We start from the raw sequence: 21,827 nt of genomic DNA, 5'->3' as shown, positions 1-21,827 counted from the left end.
TAAGGTAGATTACAAACTCTGTTGCTAACGTGCACTCAAGAGCATCAAAATAATTAAATCATGTAGTATCCAAGAAAGTAAATAAGTTCTTGTAATGTTAGCAGCTTACAGGTGGCACGGAGGAACAGAAGGCTGGGGGATTGATGTGTTTCCAGGCATCACGAAATGAAGCTCTGCCAGAACTGAGAGGTATCTTCCCTTTGTCTCATTCTTTAATCCTGTGTCTCTTTTTTCTTTTCATTAAGATAAAATGTCTCCTTAATCCATAACACTGAAGTTGTTGGGTGTTTTTTTTTCAGGTAAGCCCTAAGTCGCCAGTATTCTCCCACTTCAGAAAAGCTGAGCGCCATCAGCTAACGGCCATGAATATTTCAGCTGATGTCATTATTATTTCACAACGGTAAATGCTGCAGGGAAGAGCAGGGAGAGGGCAGCACGTTTCGTTCAGCTGCACTTGAGGGTAGGATGTGCAGAGTCACAGGACTGGGGACAACCTCTCTCTTTCCTAAAGCATCTCCTCGTGTGCAAAGGACATGTTTGTAGGCAGCTCACACTGTGTTCTTGGGCAGGGTCTGCAGCAGGAAGCCCTCCTGTCCCCCTGTGTGTCCCCAGCCACCGCTGGGTGATCTTCCAACCCCTTATTTGCCACCCCATGACTGAAGGGAGGCCCTAAACAGCCCACAGAATGTTCCACAGAGATGCTATTCATGAAAATATTCCGTGCTGCTCCGCAGAGTGCAAGCGGCAGTTTTGGGTTTCCTGGGAAGAAAGCCTATTAAGCAGCCTTTCTGGGAGATTGCCATGGCAACCCTCACACAATGCCAGCGGCCCAGATTTGCCTCAGCCCCTTGTTTCTGAGCTGACAGCAGTGATTTTAATGCTCCTTGAACCAAATCTTTGCATGCGGAGAGCGCTTTAGAAAAATGCTTTTAATCAGGGCCGGTTGTTCTCGCTCCTTTATTCGGCTGAAGCGAGCGGGGCCGCCTCTCTTGGGGCTGCAGCTGGGGAAGGGCCACAAAGCAGGCCCAGGTTCTGTGATTTCAGTATCCTTCCGTGGTGGAGGCTCCCTGCAAATGATGCTCCGGTTTGTTTGCGCAGGAGATGCTTTTCATGGCCTGAAGCCATAAGCAGGGTTGGCTTGTGGCACAGGCTGGTGACATGGGAGATGGGGAGGCAGAGCCAGCAGCTGAGGGCACAGCTCAGAGCTGCGCCTCTGCGTGGGTGAAGCCATTGGCCATCTGACCTGGGCACACGGTGCTCCAGGCTGCCAGAGAGCCAGCAGATGGGCTGGGAGTTGGACACAGCTCACTGCGGATAGGAAATAAAAACCAATGTGTCTGACCAACATTACCCAACCCCTACAGCAAGGAATCCCCATCCAGGGCTGTGGGTCCCTGGCAGGCCCTGCAGGGACTAGGTCAAATGTTTTATTAGTCCCAGGGGCTTGGATTGAAAAGGCTGTGCACTGAGCTCGGAGTGCTGTGCCCTTGATCACCAACAAGTGCACCTCCTGCAAGGGGAAGTAAATCAGAGCTCCACGTGCCATGTGTTCCTGTTGCTTTGTCACATCTGCTGAGGGCCAGACACCAGCCCCCTCATTGCTGCATGTGGCTCAGTGCATGCATTGGCAGCACTCCTCGGATGAATGGCTGTGTGCTGTGAGCATCCGGCCTGTAAGCAACATGCCAAGGGGAGCGTTGAGCGCTTCTGTCTGTGCAAACACTGGGAAGAGAGGGAGCTCCTGAGTCACTGCACCCTGGCCTGGGCCAGCTCCGGTAACCCCATGAACTGATCCTCCTCAGGTGGAGCTGCCTGAGGATGCCCAAAGCTCTGCGCAGCCACATCCTCATGTGAATCCTACCCTGGCGAGCGCCTGGGAGAAAGGAGCTCCCTAACACAGGGGCTGGTGGCAGAGGTAATGCAGCAGATTCCTTTGAGCTGTAAGAGCATTTATATTCCTATGCCATTTGCCTATGGCCTAAACCCCTTACTAATTGCCTCGGCTGGCAGGAAGCCACTGCTGTGTTTATCTGCTCTGCATGCAGCTGGTGGCTCCTGACAGGCTGCCTTGCTGGAAGGGGTGCTCCCACACCACAGAATTGGTTGGCACATTGTGGGGCAGGATAAGCAGGCGTTATCTGTATCTATCAAGGCAAAGAGAGAAGCTATAAACTCTAACTTATTGTTTCTTTGCAAGAAGAAGACCCTTCGGGCTTTATCTGGAACAAACATAGCCATCAGAAGCACAGTAGCCTGTACACAATTACATTTTAGGGGCCATCTTGCCGCTCTGGGTACCAGGCTGGTCCCAGCCTGATCACTTTGGTTATCTCTGTGCTTACACAGTGCTCCAGGCACTGCAGTGACCCACATGGGTGGGATGCACTCTTGGGATGTGCTGTTGGAGAGGCTGTCCCACTGCCTTCCCTCAGCAGTTTGCAAAGACAAAGGCTGCACAAATATTTGTGTGTGAGGGAAAATAATAAATACAGAATGATGCATTTTGCCTGAGGACTGGTGGCATTTGTTTTACCATGCTATGCTTGTGAATGTTTGTAAACATGGTGGGAATTCACCCTACTACAGCAGCAATTGGGATTCGTTGATTTTTTAACTGCATGAAAAAAAACATTGTGTTTTTTCCTTTCCCTTAAAGGACAGCCTCCTCCCTGCTGGCTTCTGAGGTATTTTGCAGACCATTCCTGCTGAGCTGGAGGCAGAGGAACAAGTTGTGCAGCACCCAGTTCTAAACCCTCCATCCAGAAGCTTCAGATCTTCAGGATGGTCTGTGAGCACCACAGAGGCAGCTGGGAGAGCCTTCAAACCTATGCTGGAGCTTTTGTAGCTTCTCGTGCTGTGAACCAAAGCCTGCAGCCCACATACAGGTGAAGCTTTTTAAGTACAAAGTAGGTTAGAAATTCAAGTGAAGAGTGCCCACATGGCACCAGCAGGAGATGGGCAATGAGCCATGGGCTTCCTGCTGCCTTGAGGTTTATAATCCACAGTCAGTGCTTGAAATCTCCATCGCTACACCACTGCCCATCCATGTGCCCCATTACCTTGTGTGCAGCTGTGTTCCTTCCAACATGTGTGGCTGTGTGTGCACCTAAGGACCACATCTCCTGCCACTTTCTTCTCGAGAGCAGTGGAAAGTCACTCCCTGGTTTAATAAAGATGGAAAAAATCACAAGTCCAGCAAGTCAGCTTCACAAATATGTGAAAATTGCTCCTGCGGAGGGAGTGTGCCTGCTGCAGTGCAGCCAAGGCACAAGGAGGACCTTGGCCAGGGACCCAAGTGCTGATAAACCTCCTTAAGGGCTGAAGGTCAGGTTTGGCAACGCTGAAGGACAGCAAGCTGGAAAAAACCTGTGTTTAGGCATTCCCAGACTTCCTGTAGCTCAGAGTGCTTTTATTAGGTTGAAATGTTGAGCATCCCCTTTCCTCAGGCCCACTTATCCCAGCTGAAGAGCTGAGGGCTGGTGCCAAGGTGGGCTACTGGGTACCCAGGATAACCTGCAGCATGATGTACCCTCATAAACACTCCTGTAACAGTTGTGAGGGCCTTGTTGAGGATCACGTTTCTATTGTGGAATAAGGTTTAAGATGCTCCGAGTCTGACTCATCTGGGTGTGCAACATTACTGACAGTTTTTATGTAGCTGAGTCTTCTGGCAAGAAATGGATTTTAACTGCTTGCCTGACCCAACTCAGCCAAACCTGAGATGGGGCTTGCCAAATAACCCATGGCACTGTGCTAATCCTCCCTCATAAAGTCTAAGCTTCACGTGCAGCTCCCCGCTGCCTCTATTCTTCTGGGTTTATGACACATAGGAGACATGAGATGATTCATTTTATCTATCTCACTGGTGTACTTAAGAGGTACCACACAACCTGATGTTCAGGCGGACCCTGGCTTTACCCATAGGTTGGGCCTAAACCCCTTTGCAGACATTCCTTGGAGACAAACAAGATCAGGATGGATGGGACTCTGGGCACCTGATGGAGCTGTAGGTGTCTCTATTCATTGCAGGGGGGTTCTCTCCCAACTCAATTCTATGATTACATGAATTTTATATACATCTATATATATATATATATATATATACATATATTCCTTTATTTGAGATCTGCAGCATTTTGCCTGACTTCTCCAGTGGAGACATCTCCCTTGCACACAGCTCTCACCTCCAGCCTGCACCCAGAACAGTGATCCAAGCATGTGCTGGGATTCCTGTCCTGTTGGAGCATGCTTCCAGCAAAAACCATGCATGAGCAATCTAGTACCCTCCCAAAGCTCCTGCTGTCTGCCAGGATGCTCAGCTGCATGAGAAGGAGGCAGAAACTGTCCTATGAGGGCCCTTTTGACAGTGGAGTCCTATCTGCAACCTCTTCTGTCACGACCTCTCCAAGCAGCACTCATCAGGCAGTGCTGTCAGATTTGCAGCCAGGCTTTGCTTGCCACTGGAGAAGTGTGGTAATGAATTCCCTTTGGGTCAGCGTCATCTGCCGCAGCAAACTAGACAGATGGAGCCTGAGGGAAGCATTTCCATAATGAAGCAGAGAGGCAGAGTACCTCTGTGGATGGCAGGAGTTCCCCTCTATTAACAACATTCTTAACAAACACTTTTGATGATCCTTTCACACTAACTGTTCTTCTTAGAAGTCTCTTCATTCAATTTTACTGCTTCTCATTTTAGAGAGCTCCTTAAGCTTTCTTACAGCCCCATTCATGGACTTTTATTATATTTCAGTCCCTTATGGACTCATTTATTGATCTGCTGCACCTCCAAGTGGGCTATTAACTATGCAGTTAGTTATCACATGTGAAACACCAGTGGGAAATGTTAAATGTAGCCCCCTCCATTAAACTCAGAGTGTTCTTCTTTTCCCATCAGAAACAAATGGAAACAAAGAAGATGTCTGTGAGGTACAGCAAAGGGGGCCAGATAAATGCAAGAGTGGGAGGAACATGCTAGTGGCTCTCCTGGAAATAACTTTCCAATGGCTCCTTTTCTGTCACTTGAAGCCCAAGGACTAATGCACAACACAAATGTCTTTACTCAGGCAGCATTCCATGGTCACACACTGTCAGAAGTGTTCAACACAGCATGTTCTTACCAGTGGGCACACATCCATGTACACGGTCACATCCAATTACCAGTGACAAGCCACACCACTGGGACAAGACATCAGGCCTCTCGGCTTTCTTCATGAATCACAGCATCATAGAATCATAGAATTGTTTGAGTTGAAAGAGATCCTTAAAGACCATCTTCCTTTTCAGTGAAAGGGACACCCACAGCTCCATCAGGTGCTCAGAGCCCTGTCTAGCCTGACCTTAGCTGTCTCCAGGGATGGGGCATCCACCACCCCTCTGGGCAACCTGTGCCAGTGTCTTATTACCCTTATTCTGAAAAACCTCTTCCTTATATCCAGTCTAAATCTCCCCTCTTTTAGTTGGAAACCATTTCCTCCTTTCCTGTCACAACAGACCCTTCTAAAGAGTCTGTCCCTGTCTTTCCTATTGCCCCCTTTACATACTGTAAGGCCACTCTTATGTCTCCAAGGAGCCTTCAGTTCTCCAGAACACAGTCTCAGGAGGCTTCAGGAGCTGAGACGGGCAGAAAAACAGCAGGCACTGTGAGCACTGATAAAACCAAAGAAGGCAGCAACACTACATTAAATATGGGTTTGGAATTTAATTTTAAAACTCATCTCATTCCATGTCTGCTGCCTTTAGCTAATTTTCTTCCCAAGATAACTCTGCCGTTGCTAAGCCTTCCAGGAGAGAAACTCATGTTCCTAAGGGCCATTACTGTTGACACAGCGGGACTCCAGCTGAAAACTAATGTGATGTGAAAGCTGGGTCTGGAGGACACCCCGGTGCACACTGCTATGCCCCTGACAGCTCAGACAGAGCACATTTGGTGGAGCTCTGTGCTGAAAATAAGGGTTGCAATTGTGCTGGTGAGGTGGGTGGTGGGAGATGGGCTGTTCCTATGGCATGGGGGAGGGATGAGGGCGAGGGGGCTGAGGAGGAGGGCTGCCTTCACTTTGCTCCCCAGGCGCCTAATTGCAGCGGCATACATAGTGATAAGCTGCCAAACTGCCTTTCATCAGCCAAGAAACCCAGCATGTGAAAAAATTCGGTATGTCATTGTCTGCCCACATAGCTTGCTGCCTGACCTGCCGGTGTGCACACAGGACCCAGACATAAAAGCAAATGCACAGCCAGCATGGATGCAGTGAGAGCCCCCACAGCATTGCGCTGAGAGAGGAGCTCAGGAATTCAGGTGATGAAAATCAGTTCCCTTCTGACATGCTGCATGCTTCACTTCTCCCTCCTTTGGGCTGCAGCTCTTGTGACACGGTGCTCCCAGCTGCACATGGGTGGCTCGGCTTCGAGGAGCACATGTATTGGAGGTCATGAGCATCACGTGTGTTTTAGTTTCCAGATCCAACTCTTGAACATAGAGCATTTACAGGAAACCTGTAGTTTGCTTATTTATTTATCCATCTCTTCCTGTGACTTCCAAGCAACGCTTTGGTTGTCTTTATGCTAATCTGAGCGCTGCTGAATAGAGAGGCCTTTTTCCCCCCATTCTGTCCTGCGAGAGGTCATCTTTATTCAAGAGCTATGAATGATGTGTGCGGGGCACTAATCGCACACAAAGAGCCACGTCCGGAGCCAGCCAAGCATACAGCTGTCCTTTTGTTCACAGGGATGGAGATGGAACCTAAAAAGCGCTCCTGACCCAGGGACAATAGCAGCGGCTTGTGAGACGCCTGAGATTTGGCAGGGCCTCTCCTTCCTGGTGCTAAAGGGCCTTTATTAAGCATAAATCACATCAGCTGCCACCGCAGCCCTTTCTCAGCTCATAAAAGATTCCCCTTTACTGCCTAAGTGACATGATGGAAAGGGATCGCTCTGAAACACCCTGAAGACCGAAGCAAGGGACCAGGTTAGGACAAATGGCACTTCTGGCTGTTTAATAGTAGCACTTTACTGTCACCGTTACAAAAGTGTTTGCAGCCGGGCTCATTTTTTAAGCTGGGTGGATTCTGTGCTGGCTGGAAATGTCAGGAAGCCACCAGGAAGGTTTGATACCTGTGAGTTATGAACGCAGAGCCCAACAAGCTCCAGGATAAATATGTTGCCAGCGCTGATATCACTGAAAAACTCTGATGCCTCGGGCACCAAGAAAATAAATCAGCGTAGAGCATCTCTGCAAAGAGCATCTCTGTTCAGGGAGTAATTATCAGCCTCCCCTGCTCGGTGATGTAAGATCAGACAATCATGTTTCCCCAGGAAGTAAATATTCTTCTTTCCCTTGGAAATAAAAGGGCAGCCTGAGCATAAGGAACAGAATTGCCAACGGAAAATGCTTTTGCTTCACATGGTGCTGTTGGCAAATCCTGCCCCTCGTTACCCAGCTGGTGCTTCTGTGCAAGAGGAGGCCCTGAGATGTGACCGGGAGCATGGAACGTGGCATCCACAGCAGCTCTGGGGAGGACATGGATGTGTCCTCCCAGCACATCAAGCTGGCTAGGAATGACTCAAAGGAACCCCCCAGGCTATAACTCTCTGCATACATTTTCTGCTTCTCATACAGAAATGTATCAGCAAAAGCTGGCTCAGATGCCTTGCCCATCCCTCCTCCACCTGCTCATGTTAACCTCTGTGGACATATCCAATTTTACAGCTGTCAGGACAGTTGTCACAGGGAATGTGATTCTCTCCCACCATCACCCCTGCCAGCAGGCTGCTGTCTGTGTTCCAGTGCCTCACAGATCTCTTGGGCTGGATGCACCAAGACTCTGCTGCAATTAGCTCAGTGCATTTGTTTTACCTGCTGGAACAGGTAATTCAGTAGCTGCCACTAATCCCCAAATTCAGCATCCATGCAACACTCAGTGACACTTCTGATCATCACCTCACACTCTGTGAAAGCACATTAGTGGCTCTCACAGGCAAGCCTGTCACTGGATAACAAACAGGGTAATTTTTCATACTCCCAACATATCCTGCAGCTTTTGACAAGCATCCTGCTGCTCTCCCAAGGATTCCTATGTAGCTGAGAGCATGAGCCAGTGTCTCACAGCACAGCTCCTGCACAAAATGAAGCATCACTGAGACCACGTCTTGGGCTCTGGTTGTGCCTTCCCTACAGGACTCCAGGGTCAGCTCCCAGTGCTGATAAACACACAGGCTTCTTGTTCTGCTTTCATTGTCTGTTTGTAGAAAGCTGAATTGACTGTTGAGATTTTCCAGATTTTTGTTGTATTTCTGCATCCTATTAAATTAATTTAGAAAGAATTTTAGGGGCATACTTTTTTCCATTGAAGACTTTATCCAGTTTCCAAATATCAAGCAGATTTCAGGTCTGATTTATCCTGCCACATTCTGGTGCAAACTCTGCAAGCCCATTGAAGAGTCATCACCTTCTAAGCAGCAACTCTGACTCTAAACCTGCAACAACTGGTTGCTGCCAACACACCTGCAGTATGTGAAGGATACACAACTGCAGACTGGGTTGTTTTGCCTTACCCAATGGTTGAAGTTCTTTGTGGTTGTGAAGCCATTTTGCTTTGTGAAGATTTTGGTGAGATTCTGAGTCGTGCAGTGTGGAGCCAGGAGTTGGACTCGATGATCCTTGTGGATCCCTTCCAAATGGAGGTTATGCAGAAAGACACGTTCTTTCCTGGTACTGGTAATGGGCTGGAAAAAGGGTGAATGGAATGTTAGTAATACTGAAACTGGCCATTACATGGCTACTTTTCAAAACTCATTGGTATGAAGTGCTCACTATTCTTTTCACAGATGTCATTTAACTTCAGTTTTCTCCTGAATAGCGTATCTCAAAATTGAGACAAATGTTTAATATCTCGAGGCATATCTCATAGACAAAGTGTGTAAAGCTAAAGGAACATGGTTAGTGGGCATGGTGGTGATGGGTTGATGATTGGACTAGATGATCTTAGCAGCCTTTTTCAGCCTTAATGATTCTATGATTCTATCAAAGCTCAGTGTACCTGAGTAAAGTTTGGTTTGTTAACATTTAGGATAGCTGATTGGAATAAAAGGCAGAGAGAAAATGAGGCTTCAATAGCTTTGGTCTTCAGATTTATTATTTTTTATTTGCTATAAACCAGAATAAAATGCAGAATAGGATTTCACATACTGAAACTATCGTTCTATGAGCTCTCTTTGCACTGAGGAGCTTTAAGCCATTCTAAATGTTGTTTTTTTCCCTTTAAAATAGCTTTTCAACTGCTTCAATGCACAGACATGAGTTTCAAATGTATTTCACTCACTCATTAAACAGAAGAAAAAGGACAACAAATGTCAAAGCGAAAATGTGCAGAGATGGGGAGATGATTCAGCCTTATTAATAGCTATTGACCATGGTGTTTGCTTTATAAGTTGCAGATGTAACTTCTAGCAAAGTGGGATTGTTTTGGAGTGTTTGCATTTTCTCCTCCCTGCCCTTGTGCCTCTTTTGGGGGCAGGGGACTGGGACTGGATGATCTTGGTGGTCCCTTCCAACCCAAGCCATTCTATGATAAGCTTCTCTAAATGTCTGTTTTTTGGGGAAGGATGGCCATCAGCTCTATGCACAGCATTGAAACAGCAGAGCATGAGCTTCTCTGAGAAAGGCATGCTGCAGATACCCACTTATTGTTTAACAGAAACTTAATATTGCACATAGAAAATCTCAGATAAATATATACACTGCTGTTCAGCCTGGCATGTCCCTGCTGCACTTTGGGGTCTGTGGGGTGTGTGACTTCTGATAGTGCCCTGAAGGTGCTGGGGAAGTGTAAAGGATTCTTTCTCTATTTCTAAGCAATTATTGCACTGTAGGATGAGGATATATGACAACTACACAAAGCCTACGCTTTTGTCTTTACTTATGTGAAATTCCTGCACTGTATTCTGCTGTCTCCTGAACAGCAGCTGATAATGGGGTCTGTTCTGCAGCCCTGCAGAGCTTTAGCCCCAGGCAAGAAGAGTTCTGGGCCAGAAATATTGAAACTTGCATACCTACAGGGAAAAGTGCTCCCATTGATTTTTTTTTCACTGAACTGCTATGAAGATCTTAGAATATCAGCAAACCTCTTCTGAAATCATCATTCCAGTCCTAGCAGCACACACACAATTGACACTTGTTCTGAAACCAAACAGAAAGGAGATGGATGCAAAATCCTTGTTTCTCTGATGGCACCGCTCACAATTTGGAGTTGCTGGAGTTTTTAGGCTGCTGTGAGAAACCTGCAGTATCCAGCACTTGCCATGTGAAGGACTTCAGTGTAAATTCAGACAGTGTTGGACACATTTCAATCAATTATAGGAGCTCAATCTTTTTTTTCCAATTCCCAATGGCTGCAGGTGAAGGAGGACAACTGCAACCAAGGCAGAAGTTTTGCTGCCTTTGCTCTCCTTGCCTCAGCCTTCCCCACTGCTACTGCATGTGACGTTGGCTATTTTTATCCTCCATAAAGACGGTATCATCAACTCCCTCTGCTGCAGAAGAAGCTGTGATGGATAATTTAATAGCAAACGTTTAGATGGTTAGTGATGCAGGGAGGCTTTTTAAAGTCAGAGGGAAGCTGAAGAGGCGAAGGCTGCGCTGCGCTTCTGAAATCTCAAGAAGGAAAATTACAACAACGAAAACTGATGTAGACAAAACTCTTGCTAAGGTGTAAGATGCTGAAAGAGCCTGGGGATCCATGGGGTACAGAGAGGCTCAGTCCCTGGGCACGGGCAGTGATGGTCACAGCACTACGGACACAAAGTCGGTGAGGAGCAATCTCCTGCGTGGCTCACAGGAAGAGGGCTGTTCATCCGTTATACCCCCACCCAACATCACCCAGAAAAACAGACTGGCTGCTCATGCCACCAAACCACAAGGCAGCTATTTGGGTCAGCAATGAGGCAATCAAGACAAGCCAGAGGTTTGTCTGTCTTCAGACACTCGCTACTGAAAAAAAAAAAAGTACTCAATAGTTTTCTTCGGTGGAGGAAAGATACAATTTCTTTGAAGAATCTCTCTTAACACTAGGAATCACCTGTTTTTCTATCTTATTAAAACCCTTGTGTTGCTGGAGGAAGGGTGCTCCTTCCTTGGAGCAAAACCCATGTTATAACAGACATCATTATCCTTAATGTCTTCTGTTGACTGGAAGATACCACCATGCTGAGCTGTGCACACAGGAAGGCACTACAACTACAGTGGTATAATTCCCCTAGAGCGGGCACAGATGTGTTGTTACAAATACATCTGCATTGGGATAGCTATTCCTGAGCAGAAATGGAATGACTCTTCCAGTCTAAAACATACATGCCAATTATACCAGTATAATCTATGCAGTAGGAGAGGTAGTAATGTAACTTCATAAAGTAGTTAAGGAGAAATTTACCAGCTACCGTGTTGAATACTTATTGGTGAGCAAATAAGCTCGGGTCTGTTGTTAAATCTCTCCTATGTAGCAGACACAGTAGGACACATATGGATAGCAGTACCAAGTGTTAATGGACATTAACACTCTGACTCCTGCAAATGTCAATGAAATCCACGCCCTGGTAAAAATAATGATGGCAGCACAAAGCCTGAGCATAAGCCCATGTCCTGTGTGAACAGCCATGCGGAAAGGAAGCAGGTTTGCATCTTCCCTCAGCAGGGAAAAGGTGAACCCCACGTCAAAACCCTCCTGGTTTTGAGATTTCAGTCATACCTGTCCTTGGCAGGGGTTTGGCATCAGGAGGAGGCTGCAATTACCCCTTCCTTGGTGGGACCAGCCTCAGGGCCGGGGCAGACTCACCCCCTTTCTCTTGGATGTGCTGAGGGATCAGTGAGACACAAGCATTAGTGTCGAGTGGCAGCTTTCACACTCTTCTTTCGTTTATCACTCTCAGCTTGCATTTGTATGCATTTATATACATACTTGAGGAGTCTTGAGGAGTACAGGATTCAGCCTTTGCTAATATTTTGCTAGAGCCCAGCACCAGGACTTCTGTTTGGTCTGGCAGGGCTCATTTCAAAGACGTCTGGCCCCCACAGGGGGCAGCTGGCTTTCTCTCTTTCTTCATTTCAACCTGCCAGCTGTCTACTCATTTCTGACTTTTAGACTTGTTTTTGTTCCCAGGCAGAAATATCTGTGCAGCGCAACGCTGAGCTGATTCGGTGGCAAGCTGAGTAATTTTTCAATGACATAATATCAGCCCATTTTAATCCCTGCAAAACTTCACTCTCCTATAAACTGGATACATTTAATTTATTGGCAGCATCAATAAAATAAATGGAAGAAGAGGTTAAAAGAAGAATTCCCATGTCTTTCCTGCTTTCTTAGGAAGAGCAGTTCTGGAAAGTGGACACAGGATGCAGAGATATGCTTTGCTCTGCATCTCCTTGGTGACTTTTCCAAGCTTGCAGAGATGTTCCTCAGTACTTGTTATTTCTGTTCCTAGCTGAGCCACAGACATCACTATAAAGAGAAATATGCCACCATTTTCTGAGAGCTGCTGACGAGGCGAAGAAGAAGCCATGATGTGCAATCAAGCTTTGTGTTTCTTAAACCAACAGGGAATGCTATGATGACTCCAGTGGCCTTGGCAGTTCAACAACACCAAGTTTTTTCCCAGGATGAATGTAAATGAAAAAAAGCATTCTTTCTGGTTTAACACACCCCTCTGAGGGCCATCTCAGTCTCTGCTTCTCCAGGGTGCCAATCACAGTTGTGTGAGAAACTCTCCTTTTGCTTCCAGCCGCTTCTTGGTGGTGTGGGTGGAATTGCTGTTGTGTAGGTAAGGGTGCCCCAGGGCTCCATTTTGTGAATCACGCTACAACAGCCACCTCTTATCTGCCAATCAAGGAATTATCTGACAAGTCACTTTACAACCTACCATCCAGTACTTTACAATCTACTGTAGGGTAGACTTTTTGCCAAGATAGTTTGTGGTTTATTCTGAATAAATGCATGCTAATCTCATTTAATCTAGGATGTATGCAGTTCCCAAAACTTCCTGCCATCTCCCTGTGCTCTGTTTACAAAAATTGCAGCTCTTCCTCCTGCTGCTTGGATGCCGACAGGGCTCTGGTATGCTCTGTGTGCATTTGTTGCATTCTTATATCTTTTCTTTTCCTTCTTTAACTGAAAGTCAATACCAGCTTCTCTTCAGGGCAAGGGCAAGGCTGTGATGGATTTCAGCAGGTGAAAGGCTGGGCCTTTAGCTACTATGGTCACGTACCAGAAATGAGAACAGAATCACTTCCATGGGACGAGGGCACCTTTGAAATCCACTATCCACCATAAACCCTGTTGGTCCCACAGCACAGCTGCAGGCACAGCAGTCACACAAAGGCAGCTCGAGTTACCAGAAATTAGATGAGTTACCAGGCCTACCCTGAGCACGGCTGAACAGCTGGAGAGACTTTCAGCATCAGCCCTGGCAATGCTGGAAAGAGAATCATGCTAAAAATTATATTGTGCCAAGAGAACTTGCTTAGCCCCAGCAAGGTAGATGACTGTGTAAGAGGGTTTGGTTACCACAAATACAATGATACTGGAGTGCAGTTTTATGTCCTGACTGGCTGGGAAAATGTTGTGAGTGTGTTAACGGTAGCATTTAGATGGCCCCAGCTCCCTAGTGCTGCTCCCAAGCTGTGGGAGGCCCTGGCTGGTGCCAGGAGACAGACCCGGTGACCCTTGTGGGCCCCTTCCAACTGGGGATATTCTGTAACTCTGCGATTCCCCACAGAGCCTCTCACACTGCCATTCAGGACCATTGCTCCCCAGCATCGTGCTTGAGCATTCAACCCAGTGCACCTCGCTTGTGCCCAGGTGGTACTTCAGAGACCCGTACTTCACATCACCGACTGAAATTACCCACTTCACTTGGGCTTGTCCCATTAGCATAGGCAGCTGTGCCCCATCATTCCCCACCTGCTGCACTGTGGGGTAAACCCTGCTGACAAAGGCTGGGCTGCAGCTGCTGCTGCTCAGATGCCCCCAGGTCTCAGGTATCACCCAGGGATTTCCGTTAAAGAGGAATTAAATTCCTTGTCCCTCCTTCATCCCTTTTGTTCTGCTGTCTCTTCTTCCTCCTGATGTTTTGAGGATGGTTCTATGTTATGGGAGACTTGTGGGACACCAAGGAGACAAATACACTGAGCAGCCCAGAATTTCATGAAATTGTCATTATTTGGCAGATGACACCGACCAGGAGGGACTGGGAATGAAACGTGTGGGGATCGTGAAGCCACAGCAGGGGGCAGTGCTATATGGTAAATCCTTGTATAGGCTGTCAGACATTTTGAGCATGGGAATCCTGAAATTACAGAGCCAGAGGCTGCAACCTGGAGTTTGCTTAATATCCCTCTTGTTCCCTAGCCAAGAAGCAGCAGTTGAACTATGAGGATTGGTGCACAAATGGTGCTGTAAAACTTTCCAACTGAGATGTGTGCTCAATCATGAGGTTGAAGAAAATTATCAAGAGATGTGTTAGGGTTTGAGTCCATGCATATATTTTCCCAGATGATTTGTGGTGTCCTTTAGCATGAAATACCTTTGACTCTATAGTTTGGAGACTCAAACTACCACAGCAACACCACAGCACTGTGCAGAGGGAGCCCTCAGTGCCTTCCTCAGCCACCATGGGGAGGACTCCATGCGGGGCTGCTTCAGTTAAAACTCAAAACAACTGCCAGCCCTTTTACTGAAAATATACTTTTCCTGTATTTACTACAGACCACATCCTGCCCCAAGTCCATCCAAACAGGACAGCACTGTGTAAATAAGCAGAGGGCTGTGAGGCCCGAGATGTCAGCTCTTGTTGACTGTAGGTTTCAACCCTGTCCCACAGTGCTGCAGGAGCTCCAGGTGGCCTCTGTGAGGCAAGCAAACCAAAGACTGTTGCTGGTTAAGGTAAAAAGTTTCTGCTTCACCTGTGGTAGTTTCGGTTGCCTTTATTCCAGGAAGGTGAGCAGGAGGCAGCAAAGAGTTCTCCATCTCCCTAGCAAAGAGCTCATTCTCCTCTTACCAGCCCACAGCTTGCAAAGATCTCAAAAGCGCCCTTCCAAAATCTCCTCTAAGAACCAGGATAGTGATAAGGTTTTGACATTTATTTTCTTATGCTTGTAATATGTGCCAGAGCAAGATTTCTCTCACTGTTCTCTTCCTGGATGGACTCTGGGACCACTGCCCTCCCATCCAGGAGACCTCTGTGGAGACTGCAGCAGTACAGGGTACAATTGGGTTTAGAAAGGATTTCACATTCTTGTGGAGCCTTTTGCACCACAGGTTCTGACACATAGATCCCAAAAGCTCTGTAGGTGCCTGAAGCCACCACGGCTTCACACGTGGCTTCACCACGGCCACAGTGGAGCTGTGCAGCCCAGGGGACCTTTGCCCATCAGGGGACACCAGCCTGGCTCTGGACTGGGCTTTCGGTTTTTGCCTGTTCTGATCTCTTGCTCTCCAGCTTATCCTCTCATCGGTTTCTCCTCCCCACATGACGTGCTTCTCTAGCTTACCCAAGCATTATGCCAAGTTACAAATTACTTTTCTCAAGTCCTGATTAATCCATTAATGGTTGAAGACTTGGATCCATTTCTCCATTTTCTGGTCCTGGTGTACATGTCCCCAACTCAGGAGCTATTCCTGCCATGGAGAAGCCAGTGCTGAAGATATAACATGGGATGAGGTAGGGACAAGGGCTGCTGAAGGGCTCCTAAATCCCAGCTCCCAGGATCAGCCTTCCCCTCACAGCTCTCAGCTCTCCCAGCATGGCATAAGTACAGCAGCTGCATTTTGGAGGAGGCCTCACAGACAGAGAAGGGGCTGCAGCGGAGGTCCTAGGGCTGAAGGGGATGCAGGTGATGAGGCAGTGCCAGAAGGAGATTCAAAGAAGCATGACTTAAAGAAAGATCCAAACTGTGCTACTGAAATGTAGCCTGGCTCGATTCCCTTGCTCTAAGTTGCTTTCATAAACCTGCACGGTGTCTTTCACAATGCAGAGGACTACTAAGTCACGCCAAAAGTGAGTCCACAGCCTCCCAAAGGACAAGAGCTGCAGATAGGGCTGCAAGGAGGCCAGCTGAGAGTCATCATAAGGCTGGCTGTACGCTCACCAAACACGTACTTAGAGGATGGAACACGTTGCCCCAAGGTTATACAGATTCAAGGAGCGATTAGACAGACTCACTCAAGGAAGGTACTCCTCGGGCTATTAAACACAGATGTCACCTGAGTCCTTGAGCTGTGGGTCACTGGAGGCTGGGTGAGTGTGCTGCATGTGCTTTTAGAATATCAGAATATCACAGAATGGCTTGGGTTGAAAGGCATTTCTGAGCCACTGTGGTGGTGTGCTGGAAGCCATGCAGGTCTGGATGGGAATGTCCCACAGGCAAGCTCCCTTCTCACCTTTACCAATCTTTTGCTGCTTATCCAAGAGGTTCTGCAGCCCACCTTCCCTAAATGCAGACTTTCCTTTCCCCATACTCATGCTGACTCTCTCCTCTGGCTGTCACGTCTAGCCTTAGGGTTCCTGTGCCTCTCCCTGACTGTGTACCCTCAGAGGAGTGGATCTAGATCCTAGTTCATGTCTCTGTACAGGGGATGGGGCAGCCCTGGGAACTCTCTCACTGCATCACACCAGTCCCCAAGACAAGCTGCACCAGATAGCTTTAAAGCAGTCGTCACCAAATGCTTGTGCAGCATTACTTGGAGGAAGGGCTTGGGAAGCTCTTGTGCAAAGATGACCTAATTTACAGCTCTCAGTGCTATTCTAGTAGGTTTTGTGTGTGTGTGTGTGTGTGTGTGTAGCAAAAAAGGAACCTGGCATCTATCCTCATTTAATTCTGCTCTCAGCCTGACTTTGCAATGTCCTAGTGAAAGTACAGCCAAGAGAAACTTTTTTTTTTTTTTAAACAGACAAGGGGAGTAAAAAGTAAGGAAGAATGAGGGAGAAAGAAGCAGACAAATAGCAACCAAGGATTTGGGCACTGCAGTCCCAAACAGCTCCATGAATAACATTACCCACTGCAAATCAAGCTGCTGGAATGGCTGCCCTGACCCAATATGCAAATCCACTGAGGGAAGGGCTAGGGCAGCCAGGACTGTTGGTAGTCAGGGCAGCTCCCCACACCGAGCCCAGATGGTGCTTCAGCTGACATGGCTCTGCGTACAGCCATTTGAGAATAATGATCTGCTCTTGATGTGGTACGTGGGGAGGCAGTGGGGCCAGGTCTGCCTTTTACCAGCTCAGGGTACATTCGTGTGCACTAGATTTCCAAGACAGAGAGGCCCAATACTCAGAACAGCTTTTGCAAGTAGGGTTGCCAGTAATGCATTAAGTTACAGTAGATATTTCACCATCACAGATGCAGCCATGAGCACTTGCCCACGTTCAGCGTTCCCAGGTGAGAGCATCTCCTGGCAGCCATCTCACTGGCACCAGGCAGTGCTGCACACAGACCAGCCTTCTGGCCTGGCACAGCAGGGCAAACCTTGACAGACATGTCCTGGCAGTGAGCATTGCTACCCTCTGAGTCCCTCACACCTGCAGTCACGTTGCAGTTGATGTTCTTGCTGTGCCATTTCAGCTTCCCTCCAGGGATCAGTCCCCTCTTCTCACATTGAAGGCTTTCCTTAATTTCCTGCTGGAACACTCCTCTCTGCTTCGTATGGCTCTAGTTTGACTTCCTCCCCTTTGCCGTCCTTGGAGAACCTTGCTGTATTATTTTATATGGTGTTATTGCCTTGCTTTATGGCTCATCCCTCAGGGAACACTGCAGATGAGTCCTTTTGTTCTCGGGTGACATGCCAGTACATATTCTGCACTTGTCATTATTATTTTTGGGGCTACACCCATGTGTGTTATAGAGCCGTGGGTCCTCTAAGCTGCTTCTCTTGCGAATAACACAGAGTACCTCCTCAGCATCAACACCCCTGTAAAATATTTGGCAGCTGAATGTTACTAAGATAGCTCCCTGAGCTGTGATGCATCTTGTCAGTCTCACATGAGATGCCAGGACACTGAACTTGAGCATGAGGTGCTAGCACTTGAATCAAAACTAATTGCTGTAGGACATCAGTGTCTGGAATGAAACCAATAAAGCTGAAGCTAGCAGAGGACAAAATCAGATTGGCAATTTGCTTGGGGGCAGCTCACTGACCTCCCTGCAAACAGAACGGCGGGTTGGTTGGTCCTTCCTCAGCATGAGAAACAATGCAAAACTTTTAAGGACTGAAAATTGACCGCCGTACCTCTCTCTGCAGTATGCTCATGACATTGCACAGATTTTGAAGGTTGAGCCATGCAATGGTTCTCTTGGACTCATCCTACTGAGTTACGTGGTACAAGGTATGGCACGTGTTCATGGCACCTATGGTACCTGTCCATAGCAGCTTTATGTCCTGGCTTACAGCTAGTGGGTAGCTTTGGCAGTTCTACCAGAGCCTCTGCCCTTAGGTTTGAAGTGCTTTGATACTGGAGGAAAGTGGGACCGCTGGTCTCAACTGTGCAGTCAGTTTAGCCCTATGATCCCATGCTTTCCTTTAATTCTCATTGCTTTACCCCCCTCCCGGGGACATTCCTGAAATTCTGTGCATGCCACCAAAATACAGACAGGCAGTTTCTGCAAGGCTAAAGACAGGTAGCATCAAATGACTTTAAGAAAACAGTTGAGGAGTTTCAGAGCATGTGCTGTGATAAGAAATCTTCTTCACCTGCTGTAGGGAAGAGAATACTTCAGCAGCTGTGTGTATAATTAGCACTTATCAGGCAGTGGGAAGGAAACAAAGGTTTGGTAATTTGAAGAAGAAACATCCATGGGAAGGTTTTTTTAAAGGTCACATAAATCAGCTTCTGGGCAGCTGGGGAGGGAGGGAGGCACCTGGCAGCGCAGCCTAGCATGGCCCAGCCCAGCCAGCTCCAAGCAGGGCCCATGCATGAAGGTCATGCAGGAGAAGGGGCTGGAAAGTTGTGCACACAAATCAGAAGTGAAGGAAGATGACACTGAGTTAGTAACTAAGCTGGGGTTTCTCTGGTTCAGGAACAAGAGTCTGATCCTCTTTCAGATAAAGACTCTGGTAACATTGCTATTTCTTTCACAAACAACACTACTCTTCTTGTGTCCTCACCAGGGCAGCAGATAATAAAAAAAGCATTATCTATTTGATTTGTTGATTTCAGAGTTGTTCTTCAATGCAAGCAGGTCTCTGCACCCTACAAAGCCCCTCGAAGCCAACAGGCTCAGGCCTGGGGTGCCAAGAGGGCGGCATGCAGCTGCTGCGGAGATGGGGGCAGAGATGGGAACAAGGATGGGCACTGGGAGGAGTTGTGCTGCATCCTTCTGCCAAAGTGCCCGGAGCACCTAAGCCTAAAAGAAAGTCATCCTGAGCTGGCAGAGTGCAGTGAGACCAGTGAGGCCTGGGCTATTTGCTCAGTACAAACCCTGTGCTCAGCCAATTGTTTGGCTGGTTACAGCTGGACTGTGCTTACCTCAGTCCCACCTGATCTACCAGTTCTGCTTCTGTTGAAAAGGGGCCAGGAAATGTTTTTGTAAGAAAAAAAGTGAAACATGGATATACAAAGATCTCACTAAAGCTGTGTGAGGCTCTGTTGGACGTATGCAGGTGTATGTTCAGCTTGCACGTTGCTCAGGTAAGTGGCGTGCATTGCATGAACCATCAGCAAGGTCACCCAAGGTAGCTGGATGTGCCCGGACGTGTTGGAAATATTACAGAGCCGTACTGCTGCTCTGCAGTCGATGCAGCCCGCAGTTAGAGATTTCTGTACTGTTAATGATTTTGTGCAGTGCACTTGCTTCTCCTGGATGAGGAAATCGGTAATATGGCTGCATAGGTCACTTACCTGTTAGTATACCTCTCCTGGTGGAAACTGGGAGGGTGAAGCAGTTGCTGATCACATGAGAATGAGAGAGCAAATGCAAACATCTCAGCCGGCTTCGCTATCTGGGAAAAAAAAAAGTAATATGCAGGGTTGACACAGAGGCAGATTGTTGGTCACTTAGCTCTGTCCTGATTTGACTAAAGCAATTTACTTCCAGCTTCCTTGGTTCTAGTGACAGGGAAGGACAAATTGCAGCTGTATGTAAAAAAAAAAAAAAAATTACTTAACTGTGCTGCAACTTGTGCTGCTTTGTGTTAACTGTTTGGAGGCTGGTGCTCCATCCCAAGGGCTCTGCTGCGCCCTGAAATCCCAAAGTAGGAGGGTCACCCTTGTCTGTCTGGTAAGCACAAAGCAATCCGTGCTGTCCCCCTACGGACATCCCTGGCTGTTTTTGGGTGCCCAGAGGGATTGTACTTCCCTGAGTACAGCGGGTGCTTTGTTCACACCCAGCCAGCAGCAGCCACGCCGCAGCCCTCAGCCCTGGGATGTGCCCAGCTTGTTGTGTGGAAAATGCCAGAGAGCTCAGAGTTAAGATAAGCAGTGGTGGCTTTTTTAGCAAGGCAAACAACTGCAGTGCCCAGGACAAGCTCTGCCTCTTTCCATGATGAGCAGTGCTCGGGCGCGCCAGGCATTTTTTCCCTTTCTGAAACAGAACCTTCTCTCCAGAAGCAAAATTAGAAAAGAAGAAGGAAAGCGTGAATTTTGTGATTTAAAATTCCACCTTAGAAGCATTTGCCATCTCAGGGCCTGCCATTAACACCAGAGTTTGGGCTCTCTGCAGCATGAAGCCTTGAGCTGGAGAGCTGAGCCCCTCGCTCCTGCCTTCTGCCAACAGCTGGATGGCTGATCCTGGAGCCGTAGTGCTCTCTTCCTTCAGTTCTTGACTCCATGGCCTTGTGAGGACAGCTCGAGTGCTGTGACCTATCTATATTTGCGTATACCTAATGTTGATTGGTATCAGTCCTTATAGAGGGCTCATCAAGCTGGCAGCAATCACAAGAGCTTCAAATCCCTATTCTCCAGCAGCCTTTGGCTGCTCTTCTCACTGTTCATCAATGGATACAATGAAGGCTCTTATGGAGCTTCCAGCCGCTCCATGCTGAAGTTGTGCGGCTGTTAAACACCCACTGGCACTGGGCAGCCTGCATCAGCAGTTTGCATCCTGTGGTCCACTCTCACCTCCATTTTAAACATAAAGGCAAAAATGAAATATACCAAGAAGAATGAGAAACATGGAGAAAACCAGAGAAGCTTTACCAAGGTGTTCACTTCTAATGTAGTATAAAATTTGTGTGCCCTCTTTCCAGTGATACTGTGAAGGATTACAATTTTGCCTGGTTCTGTCTGCCTGCTACCTCCTTTTGGCACGTCCAAGTGAGCAAAGTCCAGACTGATCCTTGTTGGAAAGAACACATGGTCTGCTTCTCAGAAGGATTAAGAATTCAAGAGCCACTGTCAGGTCCTGTAAGTATATGTATGAGGCCTCAGACCCAGCAGCCCTGTGCTGTTGACACTGAAAAAGCTCATTGGATTCTTCAGAGCAGGACACAAAGGGCATCAATCCAGCAGCATCTGCTGTGGCACCATGTCAGGAGGGGTTGTGCCAACAGGTAGAAAGTGCAGTGACCCACACAGGTGGATTAGCATCTATTCGCCCAGCAGGCAATTTCAGCCTGAAGATCTCTGAACATAAAGCTCCTTTGCATTGATCTGGTCCAGAGTGCAGCTCAAAAGGGCTCTTGAGAACACCTAGGCAGCAGATGTCATCCACGGGATAGCACAGGCTAGGAGTCCCAAGTCAGCCTGCTCTGAATTCAGATGTCTGAATCACAGTCCCACTTCCCCACTGGGCCAGGAGACTTGGAATCAGATCACAGCAGCATGAATCAGGACTGGAACAAGCTCTTCTCCAG

The 21,827-nt window shown here is 47.7% G+C and overlaps 1 protein-coding gene across 2 annotated transcripts in view; it reads right to left on the bottom strand.

Annotated features, from left to right (window-relative positions):
- The window catches only part of TRMT61A (tRNA methyltransferase 61A), a 71,246-nt gene that overhangs the window by 14,529 nt on the left and 34,890 nt on the right, over positions 1-21,827 (bottom strand). For both annotated transcript variants that reach the window (XR_006167974.1, XR_006167976.1), the window contains 3 exons: positions 19,876-19,976; positions 8,548-8,718; positions 3,060-3,160 (listed from right to left, as the gene is read on the bottom strand). The gene's annotated coding sequence lies outside the window, so the exon portion shown is untranslated. The remainder of the gene's footprint in view (positions 1-3,059; positions 3,161-8,547; positions 8,719-19,875; positions 19,977-21,827) is intronic.

Source organism: Centrocercus urophasianus, unplaced genomic scaffold, assembly GCF_019232065.1.
Source record: "Centrocercus urophasianus isolate 14NV4802_14NV808 unplaced genomic scaffold, USGS_Curo_1.0 seq_14, whole genome shotgun sequence".
In the NCBI taxonomy this organism is placed as follows: domain Eukaryota; kingdom Metazoa; phylum Chordata; class Aves; order Galliformes; family Phasianidae; genus Centrocercus; species Centrocercus urophasianus.
Note: the sequence above shows the minus strand (reverse complement) of the source record. Positions and strands in the feature narration are given on the sequence as shown.